We start from the raw sequence: 12,811 nt of genomic DNA, 5'->3' as shown, positions 1-12,811 counted from the left end.
AGATAAGAAAAGGAGATACATGGCACTGACTGCAAGTCAGATAACTAGAGACTAAGGTGTTGGGGGCCCTGGGGTGCCTCTTAGTCCAATAGCAATCAGTGTGTGATGGCTGGGGTGGGAGGGATGGGGGGAGCGCACTTTGGTGTCTCAGCATTGGGTGCTGGAGGACCTTGTCCCGGCTCTGAGTGCATCTGCCCTGGGCTTCAGTCTGACTACGGCAGACCACCGGCTCCCGCTGGCCGTACATTGCCCAGGACAAGTTGGAACACAGCCTAAAGGCTCATACACACATCAGACCATAGTCTTTGGAAAATGAAAGATCACAGACCCCCTTCTATGTAGTATGAGAGCCATACCTACACAGTCTATTCTATGGAGCTGAACTCCCCATCAGACAGAAATCTTTGCAAGATGCTGGACACAAAGATGCTGTAGACATTCAAAAGATCAGTATCTGCAAAATACTGTTCCTGCAAAAGATCCGTTCCTGCAACATGCATTCATAGTCTATGATATCTGCAGATCTCATACACACCTTGTTTAACAGACATTCATCTGCAGATCAGATCCACCAGGATGGATTTTCAGATCTGCAGATAATTGTCAGGGCACTATCTGCATGGAGTTTGTATGTTCCTCCTCGTGTCTGCGTGGGTGTCCTCCGGGCACTCCGGTTTCCTCCCACATCCCAAAAACATACAGATTAGTTTAAAGTGGCTTCCCCCTGAAGCCCTAGACTATGTATGATACATACACTACAGGATACATATAGACATTTGACTATGGTGGGGATTACAGCAAAAACTCCTCTGAGGGACAGTAAAGTGACAAGACAATATAATGTACAGCGCTGTGGAAGATGTCAGCGCTGTACATTATATTGTGCTGAATGCCTAATGTGTCCTGACATTTGTAGTACATGCAGTGTTATTGTGTTATTAGAAGAGTGTGTGTGTGTGTGTGTGTGTGTGTGTGTGTGTGTGTGTGTGTGTGTGTGTGTGTGTGTGTGTGTGTGTGTGTGTGTGTGTGTGTGTGTGTGTGTGTGTGTGTGTGTGTGTGTGTGTGTGTGTGTGTGTGTGTGTGTGTGTGTGTGTGTGTGTGTGTGTGTGTGTGTGTGTGTGTGTGTGTGTGTGTGTGTGTGTGTGTGTGTGTGTGTGTGTGTGTGTGTGTGTGTGTGTGTGTGTGTGTGTGTGTGTGTGTGTGTGTGTGTGTGTGTGTGTGTGTGTGTGTGTGTGTGTGTGTGTGTGTGTGTGTGTGTGTGTGTGTGTGTGTGTGTGTGTGTGTGTGTGTGTGTGTGTGTGTGTGTGTGTGTGTGTGTGTGTGTGTGTGTGTGTGTGTGTGTGTGTGTGTGTGTGTGTGTGTGTGTGTGTGTGTGTGTGTGTGTGTGTGTGTGTGTGTGTGTGTGTGTGTGTGTGTGTGTGTGTGTGTGTGTGTGTGTGTGTGTGTGTGTGTGTGTGTGTGTGTGTGTGTGTGTGTGTGTGTGTGTGTGTGTGTGTGTGTGTGTGTGTGTGTGTGTGTGTGTGTGTGTGTGTGTGTGTGTGTGTGTGTGTGTGTGTGTGTGTGTGTGTGTGTGTGTGTGTGTGTGTGTGTGTGTGTGTGTGTGTGTGTGTGTGTGTGTGTGTGTGTGTGTGTGTGTGTGTGTGTTTTCAGCGAAACTTGGTTTTACAGATCCCTTACTACCTGGAAAGATATATGTTCTGGGGTAATGAGTTAACTGTAAAGAAATGATATTAAATAATATATGTTTAACTTTTTTTTTTGGGTGAACTTTTCCTCATTACTGCCACTAGGAGCAATATATCCCCCCGAGCAATATGTGAGGCAGTTCATATTTACTGAGACATCACAGGTCGTATTTGAGCTCTCCCTATATATCAGGATCACTGAGTACTGTATGTAATCCTAATTTCATGTGCACTAACAGTCACTTCTTGAAGGATAAACCTGCGAGAGTATTCCCTTTGTCAGATCCTGAGAACATGGATGGATTGAACTTTTATAATGTTTGTCTACATAATGTAACACCACAGTCTGAATGTAAGGATATAAACAGGGATGAGGAGTAACGGAGGAAGAATCATTAAGGTGCCTATTCGTTATTTAGGGTGCCAAGGTCAATACAGAGTTCTGTTTGCCTTGTATTAAACATAACACAAAAAGCAAACATGTGGAAAAATATTCGGTAGGGTGAAAGAATACCGCGATTCAAACAGTAATGCTCTGTTCCCACTAGAGCAGAGAACAGACAGTACACAATTAATTTTTTCTCTTGAGTTACATGGTCACATAGTTGTTTGGGTTGAAAAAAGACATACGTCCATCGAGTTCAACCAGAAAACACCAGCTTGCTCCCTCATATAGCCCTGTTGATCCAGAGGAAAGCGAAAAACCCTTACAAGGCATGGTCCAATTAGCCCCAAAAGGGAAAAAAATTCCTTCCCGACTCCAGATGGCAATTGTGAGAAAACGCGGAAAAGCCGCCGCGAGAACTCATAGTAAGGCGGCTAATTCCGCGTCCACCATGGCAGCTTGCGCACGTGGGCCTGCGTCCACCAGCCTGACGGAGCGCGGAGAAACCGCCGCATGCCCAGTGAACAAGGCGGCGGATTCCGCGTCCGACGCGGCGGTTTGCACGCATGGGCCTCCCACTAGCAGTGAGGCTGAACGCGGGGAAACCGCCGCATGCTCTGACAGCGGTGCGGCTGGCCCCGCGTTCAAACCAGCAGATACATTGCAACACATGTCTGGTGTGGCTGGGACTGATAGTCCACACAGGTTCAGAAGGACGCGCACGCGCGTTGAGAGGCAGAGCCTTTATGACAGTCAGAAGGGTGTCAGCTGATCCAGCCGGTCAGCTGACAATTCTACCAGGTTTCATTGGTCCAGCATTTAGGGGAGGCGCAGGAGAGCGCTGGTGTATATATACTGGGTGCTGGTCATTTCTCTGGTGTCTGGCGTTGCGATCACTACGTGGTAGCACTCAGACCTTGTCAGTATCTGTGATATTATCTGTTATTACTTCACACTAGTTCCAGGGTGTTGATGATCAAGGAACTCACACCCAAGACTAGGGAACTGTATTACCATTCTGTTATCACTTCAGACTAGTTCCAGGGTGTTGATGATCAAGGAACTCACACCCAAGACTAGGGAACTGTATTACCACTCTGTTATATTTCTGTTATGATCGCTTCTGCAGCGTTTACTGCTGACTGCACTGGTATTGCAAACCAAGCAGTTCTAATGTCATTACATGCATTTGCTTGCATAGTTTGGTTTGCACTTAAACTAGTTGCTGATTCCATCTGCAGTCGCTCTGAAGTTTATGACAGTTTAATATGCTTTTGTGTAAACAAACATTGTCTGCTGCAGTGGAGGGGCGGTCCCTTTCCTGCAGGCTGCATATCATTGTCTGCCTTTTCCTGCTATCAGCCTGTGATTAATTACCATTCACTTGTGTGGGAATCTGCAGGTCTGCTCCCATTGGATGACCTCAGTATAAAGAACTGCTTCCTGCAATGCCTCATGGGCTATCATAGTTTCAGACTCTATCTGTTACTCTGCTCGTGCCCCACCTCGTTCCTGGTCCGTGTGGACTGCGCTGACTCCTGCGAAGGGGTCAGCGAGTCCTCCTAGTTCTGCTCTTGTTCTAGAAGTTGCTACTTGCTTGTCTTGTGTCATATATTGGTTCATCGCCAATATATACGCATACTTGCGCATTTTGTTATTTTCCTTGTATTCGTGTTACGTTAATATATCAGTGTCGCTGATATATACGTACACGAACTGTTTATTTCCTGTGTTCAGCTAGTCAGTTTTCCAGCACGTTTTGGTAGTTTGCGCGTATCGTGAACACCCGTGCTGAGCTAGTTATCCTGTTCCTGGTCCTGTTTGTGGATTGCGTTCATCTCTGCGAAGAGATAGCGAATCCTTCTGAGTCCTGTTCCCTGTATTACTTCAGTCTTAGTCAGAGTTCCTGCTTATGTCATATATCGGTTCATTGCCAATATATACATATGTTAGTCAGACGTTACGAATAGTTTCATTGATAGCTGTAATTGTAATACGCTAGGAAAACATACTTATTGTATATTTATCTGTGTTACGTTCATCTATCTCGATCCTGCTATTTCCTGTCTCTCCTGTCCTGTCTTTGTGAGGCACGCCATCGCCGCAACGCATTGGCTGCCTCATTCCAGTCTGTCTGGTTTTGGACGCTTGCTGTCGCTAAGTAATCGCTAGCTAGCAAGCGTTCATTCTGTCTACCTGTCCTGATCTCCTCAGTCCTGGTTTATGCGCTCAGCGCTACCTTGCGCTGAGACGTTATTACGAAAGTGTTTGTGGCTGTTCAGATCTGCACCGGCTCTGTGCACCACAATCTCCTATTGGAGTCAGTCCTCTCCTCCACTAAACTGGGGATATCCTGATCCCTTGTGCTGGTGTGTGTACCTCCTTCACGTCAGCTTATGTGTTGTATGCTGACTGTGGAGATTACACCCCCAAGCTTAACATTATGATAGCCCTGTTACCAATCCCCATTGTGGGGGGGGTTCCCAGCAAAAATGACACTGTTTGTTATGGTTCCTGTTCCTTTAAGAAATTTGAGAAGCTCAATTCTGAAACAGAAAATGAGTTTTTTTCTGAATGTGCCAGGTTCCTGGCCAATCCTGAGCTCCAGGCTACTCCTGTTTCAACGTGGGCCCCCCAGCTAGTTTATGTTTTATTTAAGGGAAGATTGTTTCAGTGGGCCTACGATGTCTTGGATCATACCAATTTAAAAGAAAGACCATTGGAATTTCTAGCGTTTGTGATCCATAACTGGCTGCGCAAAACCGATTTGCCTAGCCCTTTTGATAAGCTCCTGGCAGCTTGTCAATCAGCTGCTCCTTCTACTGCCTACAAAAATAATCAACAAGCAGATAATTGTTCTGATAACTTTTCTTCTGCTAAGGCAGCAGGGTCTAAAGCCAAACGTAAACGCTCCAAAAGAAAAGCGTTACAATCAGCGGAGTCGTTGCCCTTGGCGACTGCGCATCAGATCTGTAATGAGACTCCACCATTAGCAGATAATGAAATTCAGTCACCATTCAGGGGAGTCAAATGGACCTATGAAACTACTAATGAACTTTCATTGCTAGCCAGGGAAAATAAAGGTTCTTGTTTAAATGAATTATCTGAATATGATTATGAAGATATATTACAGAGTATTGAACAGATCAATTTATTCGTGCAGCAAGGGAAATTTGCATACACTACAGTTCAATACTTGCTACAGGTATTGGAGATCCTTAGGAATAAGAAATCGGCCAATCACCTGCTAAATAACCCAATGTATGTTTCTGCCACTAACACATTTGCAAACTATGATCAGCCGGAATGCTCAGCTGTTAAATATGCATGGGATCCTCCATTTGAGAAAGGAGAGATGGAAGCTCTGGTCTATGAATGGAAGAAAGATGCAAGTTCATTTTGTCAGTTTTACAGTGCAAAAAGTGAATTAGTATTGAATGCATGCATTAAGTCTGCTTATAACCTAATAAAAACTGGTGTGTGTGGGTATGACTTTGTGGCTCCATTGATCGATGTGTGGAGAATGATTCTGGACGATTTTTATGCAATTCAATCAGTTGATACCAGGGAAGACACACTGTCAAGTGGAGATTGTTCCACTTCCTCAGTTCCTGAGGACTCGCCTGCTTCAGCACCTTTGGCTGATTCAGCGAGTGATTCTGAGCTCCTTTTGTGTGAAATTGAAGTTCCTGTAATTCCACCCTGTACCATGGATAACTCAGTGTTACTTCCCAGTAAGACAGAAATTACTAATACTTCCTTAATCTTGCCCTGCACAAATTTCTCAGCAGAGGACCCAGAGGTCCTGCTGACTTTCGAGTCCAGCCTAGCCAGTACTCATGACTCTTTGTTTAGTGAAACAGACACCAGAAAAATCTTGCCTGTCTCTGCAAACACTTCTGCAGAAATTACCTGTGTTAATAAAGTTCAACTCCTGTCTGATCCAGCAGATGCCAATAGATGCACTACATCAGTTTCCGAGTCCCAGCAATCCTGTCTAGTAAACTCAGAACCCCAGCATCTGAATTTTCCAATTTTACAAATGAATGGTGATTCAGATGTGCAAACATTGTGTCTTGATCTTCCTGTTTCTACACCTCGCTCTAGTTTCGTGAATAGCTCAGAGCATCTGCTATGTGAACCTGAAATCGCAGAATTATTACCTTGTTCAGAAAATTTTCCAATAAATTTGCCCTGTACCATGAATTGTGCAGTAGATCTCTCCAATGAAACTCAGGTCACAGAATCATTATGCTGTCCAGCAGGTGCTTCCATGGTTTTGCCCTGCAATATGGACTGTTCAGTGATCCTGTCCAGTGAAGCTGTGGTCGCAGAGTCTTATGCTTCACCCAGTACTTTGGATACTTTAAACCCTTTAGCAGAGGAGGCTGAAGCACTGCTTACCTCAGTTGGTGTTGCAGTAATATTCACTTGTCTAGCAGCTGTTTTGGAATTACAGTCTGCTCTAATAAAACTTGATGAATTTCTGCCCAGCGAAGCAGAAGCCATTGAAATATTGTCCTCGTCAGCAAGTGTGTTAGATACCTTGCCCTGTACACAGTCTGATTTAACCAATGTTGTTGAGTCCCTCTCCAGTGTTGTAACAGCCGAGGAACTCCAGCCCTGTCCTCTGAATGTTTCAAAAGTCTTGCCCTGTAACATGGATAATTCTGACTCGCTGGGAAAAATAATAGAAATCTCAGAATTTCAGTCCGGGTTAATGAGTGTTTCTGAAACCCAGCCCTGTATCCTGGAAAATTCTGGTTCTCTGGCCGGTGTGGCAGAAGTTCCAGAGCCCCCTTCCTGTCCAGTGAGTTACTCAGTTTTGCCTAGTTCAGTGGGGATTGCTGCAATATTGACTTGTTTTGCAGCCCTTCATGAGCTCCAGTCCAGTGTATTTGATGAGTCTCTGTCTAGTCCAGAAGAAGCTATGGGAACCCTGTCTAGTTCAGTGCATACATCAGAAGATTTGCCCTGTCTTGTAAATGCCCCTGAACATGATTTGTTAATAACCCTGCTGGAATCAGCGACATCTAAGTCTGATCCTGCAGTTTTTAGTGAGAATCCAGTAACTATGAAGTCTAGTCATGATGAATTTTTTTTGCCCAGTTCTGGTTTCGGTCCTGTCTTGACTGACTTTGAGGTTCGCAGTTCCTTGACATGCCCAGAGGTTTCTCTTGTGCCGGTGTGCCCAGATGTGCTTCGTATGCCAGACTGCCCAGATGTGTCTGTGTTAGCGTGCTCACGTGCTTCCCTAGTGGAGACATGTTCTGATGTTGCCGGTTGGCCTGCATGCCCGGAGATGGTTCTGGTCCCTAAAAGCCCTGATCTTGATGTTTGTCCTTGTGACCCTGACTCTGGAGTTGCCCTGGGTTCCATAGGGGTTCTTGATAGTTCTCCATGTGAGCCTAAGGGGCGTTCTGACCTGTGGGGATCTCTTTGGAGCTTCCAAGTGTTCTGGGAGATCTCTGAGGAAACTTGTCCTGGTACCTTGGACTGGTTCAACGGTGGGTTTTGTGTTGGTAGGGACAGTTCCGGTGGGCATTGCAAAGGCTTTGGCGTTTTTGGACAGTCCTTGGAAGGCGGTGGGTATCGCGCAGAGAGTTTCTTGGGGTTGTTTTCTGGAAGTCGTGGTTCTGATGGGTGTCACACTGAGGCTTGTAGTGCTGACGGGCATGGTTCGGTAGGTTCTGGTTCCAATTGGTCTAGTTTTGGTGAGACTGATTCGGGAATTTGGTTTTGTCGGACGGATCCGACCTTCATGAATTTTCAGTCAGATCAGTTTGCTGGATTTCCCACTTCTGATTTTTTGGTTTGGGTGGTTCAGGAGAAATATGTCAGTTTTCATAGGCGTCCAGAGGCCGCGTTTAAGGGAGGGGGTACTGTTATGATCGCTTCTGCAGCGTTTACTGCTGACTGCACTGGTATTGCAAACCAAGCAGTTCTAATGTCATTACATGCATTTGCTTGCATAGTTTGGTTTGCACTTAAACTAGTTGCTGATTCCATCTGCAGTCGCTCTGAAGTTTATGACAGTTTAATATGCTTTTGTGTAAACAAACATTGTCTGCTGCAGTGGAGGGGCGGTCCCTTTCCTGCAGGCTGCATATCATTGTCTGCCTTTTCCTGCTATCAGCCTGTGATTAATTACCATTCACTTGTGTGGGAATCTGCAGGTCTGCTCCCATTGGATGACCTCAGTATAAAGAACTGCTTCCTGCAATGCCTCATGGGCTATCATAGTTTCAGACTCTATCTGTTACTCTGCTCGTGCCCCACCTCGTTCCTGGTCCGTGTGGACTGCGCTGACTCCTGCGAAGGGGTCAGCGAGTCCTCCTAGTTCTGCTCTTGTTCTAGAAGTTGCTACTTGCTTGTCTTGTGTCATATATTGGTTCATCGCCAATATATACGCATACTTGCGCATTTTGTTATTTTCCTTGTATTCGTGTTACGTTAATATATCAGTGTCGCTGATATATACGTACACGAACTGTTTATTTCCTGTGTTCAGCTAGTCAGTTTTCCAGCACGTTTTGGTAGTTTGCGCGTATCGTGAACACCCGTGCTGAGCTAGTTATCCTGTTCCTGGTCCTGTTTGTGGATTGCGTTCATCTCTGCGAAGAGATAGCGAATCCTTCTGAGTCCTGTTCCCTGTATTACTTCAGTCTTAGTCAGAGTTCCTGCTTATGTCATATATCGGTTCATTGCCAATATATACATATGTTAGTCAGACGTTACGAATAGTTTCATTGATAGCTGTAATTGTAATACGCTAGGAAAACATACTTATTGTATATTTATCTGTGTTACGTTCATCTATCTCGATCCTGCTATTTCCTGTCTCTCCTGTCCTGTCTTTGTGAGGCACGCCATCGCCGCAACGCATTGGCTGCCTCATTCCAGTCTGTCTGGTTTTGGACGCTTGCTGTCGCTAAGTAATCGCTAGCTAGCAAGCGTTCATTCTGTCTACCTGTCCTGATCTCCTCAGTCCTGGTTTATGCGCTCAGCGCTACCTTGCGCTGAGACGTTATTACGAAAGTGTTTGTGGCTGTTCAGATCTGCACCGGCTCTGTGCACCACAATCTCCTATTGGAGTCAGTCCTCTCCTCCACTAAACTGGGGATATCCTGATCCCTTGTGCTGGTGTGTGTACCTCCTTCACGTCAGCTTATGTGTTGTATGCTGACTGTGGAGATTACACCCCCAAGCTTAACAATTTCAGACTAGTTCCAGGGTGTTGATGATCAAGGAACTCACACCCAAGACTAGGGAACTGTATTACCATTCTGTTATATATCAGACTAGTTCCAGGGTGTTGATGATCATGGAGCTCACACCTAAGATTAGGCATTGTTATTATCTGTTATGACTTTCTGCTTTCCTGACCACTCTCTTGATCTCTGATTTGGCACTTCGCTATATCTGATACTCTGTCGCTGAACCCTGCTTGTCTTAAAGATTCTGTATCTGTCTCCTGTCTCTGTATCTAAGCTGTTTGTCTGTTACCGACCTGGCCTGTCCGACCTCGAGAACTATCTTCCCCGTTGGGAGATAGTTCATAGACCTGTCAGTGACACTTCACCATTGGTGTCACTCACACTCTGGTCCTTCCCATTCTCAGCCTGGCTCTGCCCCTTGGGGAGCATCAGACCATTGGAAGGAACCTGTTCTCTGAGCAGTATCTCGTACTGCCTGGCACCCTCTATACGGGTGCTCTCCTCAAAGTATTACTGTTGCACCAAACACTCATATTACTCAGGTGTCCAGAGGTTAGAGATATATCTGATTATCGGTGATACTGCAGATCATCAATAATCGGGTATATATCTGTATTTTCGGTGATACTGCAGATCACCGGTAATCAGATCCTTTACACCGATCGTTACAGCAATCAGATAAAATCCCTGGATCAACATCACTGGGCATTACCTAGTAATTATAGCCATGGATGTCTTTCAATTCAAGGAAAGCATCTAAGCCCCCTTTAAATGCAGATATAGAATTTGCCATAACTACTTCCTGTGGCAATGCATTCCACATGTTAATCACTCTTACTGTAAAGAACCCTTTCCTAAATAAATGGATGAAATGTTTTTCCTCCATGCACAGATCATCTCCTCTAGTCCTTTGTGAAGGCCTAGGGACAAAAAGCTCATCCGCCAAGCTATTATATTGCCCTCTGATGTATTTATACATGTTAATTAGATCCCCTCTAAGGTGTCTTTTCCCTAAACTAATTAAACCCAGTTTATCTAACCTTTCTTGGTAAGTGAGACCTTCCATCCCTCGTATCAATTTTGTTGCTGGTCTCTGCACCTGCTCTAAAACTGCAATATCTTTCCTGTAATGTGGTGTTCAGAACTGAATTCCATATTCTAGATGTGGCCACTACTAGAGAGGTTAAACAGGGGCAATATTATGCTAGCATCTCGAGTTTATATTTCCCTTTTAATGCATCCCAAAATTGTATTAACTTTAGCTGCAGCGGCTTGGCATTGAGTGCGATTATTTAACTTGTTATCTCCTAGCAGATCATTTTTATACTCTTTTTAAAATAACTTTTAAGCATTTTACAAATAAAAAGTACCTAAAAGTTGGTGAAAAAGTACTATCAAAATTATTTGGACTATTGTCTTGTCTGCTGATGGATAAAAAGGCATATCATGACAAGGCATAAAAAAAAATAAAAAAAATTACCAAGCTGAAAATTCAGGAGAAAAAGTGAATTGCATTTGGGCCTAGGGGAATAGTTTTCTCCTAGGTGATATTTTCACAACTTGTAAATAAAATGCCCTTAACCACCAATCAGCTAACAAATACTCAAAATAATTTTGACAGTACTTTTTCACCTACTTTTTGATATTTTTTCATTGCAAAGTGCTTAAGGCCCCGTTCACACTGCACGCGTTTCCAGCCGCGTTTTGGAATCGTGTGCAGGTGGCCGACACGCACAACATCAGACAGTGCATAGAGTGCACTGTCTGATGTTCACACTGCATGCGTTCCGGACCTGTGCGGGCCGGGAACGCATGCTGCACGCATTTTTTGTAAAAACGCATGGCTGTCCCATTCACTTTTCAGTGATTAGATCAGGCATGCAACGCACACAAACGCGGATGGCTTGCGTTCGTACGCGTTGCGTTCCGCACGCATGGCCATCCGCGTTTGTGATGTGAACGGGGCCTAAACGTTATTTTAAATCGGAGAAGAAAAATTATCTCTTAGGAGAAAACCCAGGAGAAAAAGTGAATTGCATATGGCCCTATGTGTCCAATCATATGATTACAACCACTATGCCATGCCGCAATGTAGTTATCCACAATCCATTTTTTTCTGCAAGCCTGTCCACAAAAATTGCCCCTCGTGCCGCTAATTGGGCATCTCCGAGCACCCAAATTTACCTTCATAGCCGCATATCATGGCTTTGCGGAAGAGAGGGGGTTATCTTAAAGAGAAACGCCGACCAAGAATTGAACTTTATCCCACTCAGTAGCTGATACCCCTTTGTACATGAGAAATCTATTCCTTTTCACAAACAGACCATCGGGGGTGCTGTATGGCTAATATTGTGGTGAAACCCCTCCCACAAGAAACAAGAAAAGTACGTACTTTTGGTAGTTTCCGGTCTGTGAACCTTGCTGCATTGTGGGAAATAGCTGTCTCCAACGGTTTCCAACTGCAAAAAAAGCATGCAGCAGCTACATCACCTGCCAACAGTAAAAATGTCACCATGTAATAAATGTCAAAATGTAAATCAGGGACTTAAAAGATTTTACAATGGGCAAACACTGACTAAATAATTTACACATAATTATTGTAAAAATGAAGCACTTTTTTATTACATTATTTTCTCTGGAGTTCCTGTTTAAAGGTTATGTCCTTGGAAAATAAAAAAAACAAGATCTACTTACCCGGGGCTTTATCCGGCCCCTGGCAGCTGATGTGTCCCGGTGTCCCCCTCCGTTACAGATGCCGACTTCACCAGGCGAGCGCGCAGCTGTGCCAGTGGCATCTGCAACGGAGGGGATCCCGAGCAATGGGAGTCACCCATGTGAACTGGCACTAAACAAGACGCCCCCGGGAAGCCCTTGTGAACCGGCCCTAAAACAGTAACAAGTAATAGTAGGTTATTGGACTTCAGACTGACCATGGCGATACCTGCACAGTCTCATTACTGTGACTGGAGATACACTAACTTTGCTTTACTTGTTAGGATGAGAAGAAAAAACATCCTTAAACTTTTTTTTTACATAAACTTAGCATATAAAACACGATGGTGTCGCACTGTGCGGATCTGGCAGCTGTACAGCCTGACTGACTGATAATTAACGAATGATAACAATGCCTCTTGTCTTCAGCTTACAAAACAAATGCTAAGGAAGCGTATTCCCTGTGGAGGCTGAAGTTTGTACAATTCATAGAAAGTTTTATATGCAGGTAAAAGTATTCTTGCAGTTTATTCTGAGTAACGAATGCCACACAGTTTAAAGAGGAACTCCAGTGAAAATAATGTAATAAAAAAGTGCTTCATTTTTACAATAATTATGTATAAATTATTTAGTCAGTGTTTGTCCATTGTAAAATCTTTTAAATCCCTTATTTATATTCTGACATTTATCACATGGTGACATTTTTACTGCTGGCAAGTAGCTGCTGTATGCTGTTTTGGCAGTTGGAAACAACTGTAAACAGCTATTTCCCACAAGGCAACAAGGTTCACAGGAAACTGCCAGAAATACCT

General features: G+C 44.4%; 1 protein-coding gene across 5 annotated transcripts in view; it reads right to left on the bottom strand.

Moving 5' to 3' along the window:
* The window catches only part of HABP2 (hyaluronan binding protein 2), a 211,766-nt gene extending 200,036 nt beyond the window's left edge, over positions 1 to 11,730 (bottom strand). For all 5 annotated transcript variants that reach the window (XM_068257889.1, XM_068257891.1, XM_068257893.1 and 2 more), the window contains exon 1: positions 11,680 to 11,730. The gene's annotated coding sequence lies outside the window, so the exon portion shown is untranslated. The remainder of the gene's footprint in view (positions 1 to 11,679) is intronic.
* Between the last annotated feature and the right edge of the window lie 1,081 nt (positions 11,731 to 12,811).

The sequence above is a fragment of the Hyperolius riggenbachi genome, chromosome 10 (assembly GCF_040937935.1).
Source record: "Hyperolius riggenbachi isolate aHypRig1 chromosome 10, aHypRig1.pri, whole genome shotgun sequence".
In the NCBI taxonomy this organism is placed as follows: Eukaryota; Metazoa; Chordata; class Amphibia; order Anura; family Hyperoliidae; genus Hyperolius; species Hyperolius riggenbachi.
This window is presented reverse-complemented; position numbering and strand designations above follow the sequence as displayed.